This window comes from Muntiacus reevesi, chromosome 15, assembly GCF_963930625.1.
Source record: "Muntiacus reevesi chromosome 15, mMunRee1.1, whole genome shotgun sequence".
NCBI lineage: Eukaryota > Metazoa > Chordata > Mammalia > Artiodactyla > Cervidae > Muntiacus > Muntiacus reevesi.
In genome coordinates this window covers 19911658-19919245 of record NC_089263.1, presented here as the reverse complement: position 1 = coordinate 19919245, position 7588 = coordinate 19911658, and positions in this window count along the sequence as shown.

The window sequence follows — 7588 nt, the reverse complement described above, 5'->3', positions numbered from 1 at the left end:
GCAGCATCAGGCCTTTCAATGAATACTCAGGCTTGATTTCCTTTAAGATTGACTGGTTTGACTTCCTTGCAGTCCAAGGGACTCTCAAGAGTCTTCAGCACCACAATTCAAAAGCATCAAGTCTTCAGCACTCAGCCTTCTTTATGGTTCAACTCTCACACCTGTAAATAACTTGGAAAAAACCACAGCTTTGACTATACAGACCTTTGTCAGCAAAATGATGTCTCTGCTTTTTTAATACACTATCTAGGTTTGTCATAGCTTTCTTTCCAAGGAGCAAGTATCTTTTAATTTCATGGCTTGTAGTCCCCATCTGAATCCATGAGTCCTCTTTATCTCTCTTTCATAGTAGTATCCACTGCCATCCAAACTGTAGCAAATTTTACATCCTAGTGCAAATGTTCCCAGAAAAACACCTTTTTTTCCCCAATACTTTTAAATGTATTGAAAAGTAGACTTTTAATTTATTTGGCTTTTAATTTAAATTTATTTGGCTATGCAGGGTCTTAGTTGTGGCAGGTGGGCTCTTAGTTGTAGCATACAGGATCTAGTTCACTAACCAGGGGTCAAACCCAGGCCCACTGGGCTGGGAGCGAAGAGTCTTAAAAACTTGATCACCAGGGAAGTTTCAAAACATCTTAACCTTTTCTTCATAATCGGGAAGTTTATTTTGGGGTATGGTTATTATGTCTCTCTAGGAGTGGTTTTTATGATTTTTTTCTAATTCTGGATCATTCTCGTATTTGTCAACTTCCAGTAAAGGACTCCAAGCTGGCACAGCTGCTGCAGACTGGAGTCCAGGCCATGGGGATACCTCAGGTCATCTTGGGACTTGTCCATGTACCAGACCTGCACCGTACTCTGGGCCTGGGGGGCTCCAGGGCGGTGCTTCCCACCACAGTAGGCATTGCAAGCACCAGGTGCTCTGTGACCTGCGTGCGCTGAGCTGGGCGGAGTCCCTGGTGGCCTCTTTCAGGGTGCATTCCAGTCTGGGCCACTGCCCAATCCTGGTTTGCCAGTCATTGAGGCTGTGTAAGACCTGACCCAGGGTATTCACTTACTATAACAAAATGTATGAGTGATACTTTCTCAAAGGTTAATTGCAATGTGGAATCTGAAACCATACAAATGTGCTTTTCTCCTCTGTTACATTCAGACCTCTCACATTCAAATCCATTCTCTTTACCCATGCAAGACTTTTTAACATCATGCGTTGATCATTTGGAAAAGACTGGCTCACTGAGTTATGCAGATCTTCCCAAAGTTGACACAGTTCCTTATACAACATGAAAAAGAAAAAATCACATTTGTTAGCATCACTAATCTCATTAGAAACACTGTTAAGTATTGGAAAGCACTCAACTCACTGTATCCACAAGTTTTCTAAAATTTCAGTTTTCCCTTGAAAGCTCCAGTTTAAAAAAATCATTGGAGCCGATTCACTTTGCTGGACAGCAGAAACTAACACAACCTTTATAAAGTAACTATAATGCAATAAAAATAAAACTAGAAAGGGGAAAATGATTGTCTTTCTGAAAGCAAAATATTTTAATTTTAATAAAATTCAATTTCATTTTTGTTGCAAAAAAATCCACATTGGTAACAGACACTACAAGCTATTCTCTTGAAGTGACTGGTTCATTTCATTCATTTTTGAGAAAATATCTGCCAGATACTTGTGTCTGAATGGCTTCTCTATCAGTTGTTCTTTCCAGTTAAAATGATGTTCTGTGAAGAAAGCAGCTGGTACAGCTCACAACTTAAATAAAGCACTCCAGTTCCAAGTTCTTCTCCAGGAGACAACCATCTTACATGGGTCTGCAGCACAAGTGTTTTGTATGTATTTCCATTTATATTATATATATATATAGATATATATATTATATAAGATATTAGAAAGAGCTATACCCGAGTTATGATCTAATCACATAATTTTTACTGCTTTATTAAGATCTTATTAATGGACTTTAAAAAAAGAAAATAGAGTGCATGTGGTGAGCAATAAAATCACCACAGTTTGGTGCCTCTTGTCATGACTCTGGCTAAGTTGTAAGAAGTTATCCCCACCGTTGCTTTTGCATCATTTGGGCAAATGTTAGCACAGTGAGAAATGTAACTGATCATATTACTACTATGATCATAATTTAGATCTCGTGGTCCCCCCTCTTCCTCAGGGTCCGTGGACCACACCCTGAGAACCGTTGGTTGCTGCTAGATTGCACCCTCTCGTCCTAACCTTCACCTAACTTTACATTCATTGAGTTCTGAATTTTCCTCCTCGGGTGTCCCAGGAACAGCCCAGCACCTTAGCTAGCGGCTTCCAGTCGGAGCCGGATCCGCTGGGGAGGCGGGGCGGGGGAAGGCGTGGCGGGGAGGGAGGCGTGGTGTGGCGGGGGGCGTGGCGGGGGAGGGAGGCGGGGCGTGGCGGGGGAGGGAGGCGGGGCGTGGCGGGGGAGGGAGGCGGGGCGTGGCGGGGGAGGGAGGCGGGGCGGGGGAGGGGTGGGGTGTATGTTTGAGGCGGGAGGCGGGCAGCCGGGCACCGCAGCTGTACCCCAGCGGCCCTCGCCGCTCTTTCCCTTACCTCACTTCCTCTTTCCCTCCCCCAGCCTCTTTAACCCTTCGCTTTCCCCCAAGGACGGAGGAAAAGCTTCAATCTAAAGAAAGGTGCCAGAGTGAATAATGCTGGGATAAGAGGCACTCTGCACAGCACATACACTACTGTGACAATTTGTTACAAAATTAAAAAGAATCTAATTATCTATATCCATAGATATCTTTTTAAAGACAATTTATTTATTATTTATTTATTTGGGCTGCGCTGGGTCATGCGTGCTATGAACAGACCTTCTCTACGGTGGGGCTTCTACTGTTTTGGAGCACAGGCTCTAGGCGCTCTGGCTTAGCTGCTCTGCAGCCTGTGAGATCTTGCCAAGAACAGAGATGGATAGCGCCTCCCCTGCATGGCCCCTGGACCACCAGGGAAGGCCTATCTACAGATATCTTGATTGTTCTTTTTCTGGTTTCATATTTTCTTATGTAATTGTCAACCCCCATAGAATTGTATAAAGTAAAAAATCGGGAGTCTCTGACTATACCCCTCTCCCAGACTGTCTTTGGTATCTGTGCCTCTTATTTTTCCTATATATGTATGTATGATAAGATAGGATGCATGTGCGTAATAACTCACTTTAGTCGTAGCTTGTCAGGCTCCTCTGTCCATAGGATATACCAGGCAAGAATACTGGAATGGGTTGCTCTACCTTCCTCCAGGGGATCTTCTCAACCCAGGGATTGAACCAATACCACCTCAGTTCAGTTCAGTCACTCAGTCATGTCTGATTCTTTGCGACCCCATGGACTGCAGCACCCCAGGCCTCCCTGTCCATCACCAACTCCCAGAGTTTACTCAAACTCATGTCCATTGAGTTGGTGATGCCATCCAACCATCTCATCCTCTGTCATCCCCTTTTCTTCCAGTACCATCTGGGAAGCCCTAAAAAAGGATATTTATCTGCAACTTTCTATTTTCACTTAATATGTCACAATGTGTTTTTCTATATCAGCAAATATCTACTTCATTCTTTCTTATTTGTTCATTTATTTATTCGGCTGTGCTGTGTTTTAGTTGCAGTACTCGAGATCTTTAGTTGCGACATGTGGGATCTTTTCTTTCTCTCTTTTTTTTTTAGTTGCAGCATGTGGGATCCAGTTCCCTCACCAGGGACTGGACCTGGGCCCCCTGCATTGGGAGGAAGGAGTCTCAGCCTCCGGACCAGCAGGAAAGTTCCCATTCTAAGCGTTTTATCTGCATGAATTTATTTAATCTTAAGAATCTGCCTACAATGCAGGAGACAGCCTGCAATGCAGGAGACCCAGGTTCAATCCTTGGGTAAGGAAGATCCCCTGGTGAAGGAAATGGCAACCCACTCCAGTATTCTTGCCTGGTATATCCCAAAGACAGAGGAGCTGGGAGGGCTATGGTCCATGGGGTCACATGCTAAGTCGGACACGACTTAGTGACTAAACCACCCATAACTGCTAGGAGTAGGTATTGTTATTATCCCCATTTGTACTTGAAGAAACTGAGGCTCAGACTTAAACAGGCAATAAGAATCATAACAAAAGATTTGTACAAACAGGGAGAAAACTTTATGCTCTGGGATTCTGTTACCAATAGAGTAACGAAGCCTCTGGTTCTTTTTAATGCCTTTCAATCATTTCACCTTCCGCCAACTTTGGATCTCTGGTTTTATTAGGAATTTTGAGGATTAACTTAAGTAACCTAAGAGAAAATTTCATGAAATTAGTGTTTTAAAATCTTCCAAATTTGTTTCTGGACTTCGCCTGTTACTGTCCATAGATTTATTTTACAAAGTTAAAATCAGAGTAGTAGTTCGTTTTCTTTTTTTATGAGGGAGGGGTCTGTTTACCTTTCAATATGATTCAAGTGTAAATGAATGTTGTGTCCCTGCCCCTTATCCCCAAGGGACAGTGCAGGCTTGAGAAGTTGAACTTGTACTTGGCCAACAAGGATGAGTTGGGTCTGGCTATTGGGGGGGGGCGGGTGGTGGCGGCGGTGAAAAGAACCCACCTGATGGAAGGAAGGGACAGTGCAGCGGCTCAGAGTCAAGAACTACTCAGGGGAATGGCTAAATCGAGGGTTTGTGCAGAGAAGGAATAGTAGAAGAGAAGGGTGGAGAGGTAAGTGAAGGTTATGAATTGCTATAAGCTCTTCAGATTTTATTGTATCAGGCGGTGGAGAGCTACTTCCCTAATTTGAGTGGAGTGACTGCTCAGGCCTGTGCTTCAGGATGACAAGGCTGGAAGTGGCTGGCGGGGAGGGCAGAAGGGAGGGGGAGTGAGCACAGACTACTGGCAGGGAAATCACTTTAGAGATGACCATAAATAGCTCTGCTATCAACACCTCCCCCACAACCCTCCCCCTTCCCATTTTCTGACTTCTAATAATGGCATCACCATTCTCCCAGTGCCAGCAATGGAAGTCTGAGTCACTGTGCCTCCGCCCCCGTCCAGCAAGCTGCAATTCCTACAGATGCCATCTCTACACCACCTCTACCGTGTTGCTCCTTCTTGAGGGTCCTGCCTGGACCCCGTGTCAGGCCTCTCTCTGGTTGAGGAACCCTGGCCTCCCTTCCCCAGGCCTGCTCCCTTACTCTCTGACATCCTCTCACTGCTGGGCCAGATGTTCTCAGATGTTACCCCTCTGCCAACAAACAGAACATGAAACAAACATAGAGTGAAATGAAACCCCTCAAGTGTCCACCAGCAGGAAGTGCAAGGCCCTCACTCTCCTTGTCTGCCTGGTCAGCTTCTTCCCTGTCTTTTTTTTCTTTTTAATTTATCTATTTATTTTGACTGTGATGGGTCTTTGTTGGTGCGTGGGCTTTTTCCCTAGTTGCAGAGAGCAGGGGCTACTCTGTAATTGTAGCGCGTGGGCTTCTCACTGCGGTGGTTTCTCTTGTTGTGGAGCACAGGCTCTAGGGCATGTGGATTTCAGTAGTTGGTACAGGTGGGCTCAGAAGTTTCCCTTCCCGGACTCTAGAGTGCAGGCTCAGTAGTTGTGGAACAAGGGCTTAGTTGTTCTGCAACTAAGTTGCTCTGCAACTTGTGGGATCCTCCCAGACCAGGGATAGAACTGGTGTCTGCTGCATTGGCAGGAAGGTTCTTTACTACTGAGCCACCAGAGAAGCCCCTCCCATGTCTTAAAGACCTGTGAGAACACACGTGATAGGTGTTTCTGCTCTGAGTTCACCAGGGTCTCCTCCACCAGAGGTGGTTTTCTCTTTGCCGGATGCCTGATGTGTCATCTAAACTCCTCTTGAGACACTTGTCTGTTATGTTTGGTTTGTGCTTGATTTGTGGTTTCCTAAGAGTAAAATTTGGAAAACTCAGCAGTGGCCACAGGACTGGAAAAGGTCAGTTTTCATTCCAATCCCTAAGAAAGGCAATCCCAAAGAATGCTCAAACTACCGCACAATTGCACTCATCTCACACACTAGTAAAGTAATGCTCAAAATTCTCCAAGCCAGGCTTCAGCAATATGTGAACCGAGAACTTCCAGATGTTCAAGCTGGTTTTAGAAAAGGAAAAGGAACCAGAGATCAAATTGCCAATATCCACTGGATCATCGAAAAAGCAAGAGAGTTCCAGAAAAACATCTATTTCTGCTTTATTGACTATGCCAAAGCCTTTGACTGTGTGGATCACCACAAACTGTGAAAAATTCTGAAAGAGATGGGAATACCAGACCACCTGACCTGCCTCTTGGGAAATCTGTATGCAGGTCAGGAAGCAACAGTTAGAACTGGACATGGAACAACAGACTGGTTCCAAATAGGAAAAGGAGTATGTCAAGGCTGTATATTGTCACCCTGCTTATTTAACTTATATGCAGAGTACATCATGAGAAACGTTGGGCTGAAATCAAGATTGCCGGGAGAAATATCAATAACCTCAGATATGCAGACGACACTACCCTTATGGCAGAAAGCGAAGAAGAACTAGAGTCTCTTGATGAAAGTGAAAGAGGAGAGTAAAAAAGTTGGCTTAAAGCTCAACATTCAGAAAACTAAGATCATGGCATGGGGTCCCATCATTCCATAGCAAATAGATGGGGAAACAGTGGAAACAGTGGCAGACTTTATTTTTGGGGGCTCCAAAATCACTGCAGATGTTGACTGCAGTCATGAAATTAAAAGACGATTACTCCTTGGAAGGAAAGCTAGGACCAACCTAGACAGCATATTAAAAAGCAGAGACATTACTTTGCCAACAAAGGTGCATCTAGTCAAGGTTATGGTTTTTCCAATAGTCATGTATGGATGTGAGAGTTGGACTAAAAAGAAAGCTGAGCGCTGAAGAATTGATGCTTTTGAACTGTGGTGTTGGAAAAAACTCTTGAAAGTCCCAAGGAGATCCAATTAGTCCATCCTAAAAGAGATCAGTTCTGAGTGTTCATTGGAAAGACTGATGCTGAAGCTGAAACTCCAATACTTTGGCCACCTGATGCAAAGAGGTGACTCATTTGAAATGACCCTGATGCTGGGAAAGATTGAAAGTGGGAGAAGGGGACGACAGAGGATGAGATGGTTGGAAGGCATCACCGACTCGAGGACATGAGTTTGAATAAACTCCGGGAGTTGGTGATGGACAAGGAAGCCTGGCGTGCTGCAGTCCATGGGGTCACAAAGAGTCGGATACGATTGAGTGAATGAACTGAACTAAACGGAATTTGCACATGACCTGGACTCAACAACTTAGTTGAAGTTTGACTAAAAATGTGCAAGGGTGGGAGTTTCCAATTTTGCTGACCCCAAACTGGAGGATCTAAGCACCTTTCCTTGAAACATCATCTTTCTCTGAGGTGGCTTCAGGGCCAGTAGTTATCACCACCAAGAATTCCAAACAAGTGCAATAAACAGGGACTCCGGTTCCTCCTCTTTTTCCTTAAAAGAATGATGGGCTATTAGCCAGGTATATAGATATGAACTGGCTTCCCTGGTGGCTCAGACAGTAAAGAAGCTACCTGTAATGCGGGAGACCCAGGTTTGATCCCTGAGAAGGAATG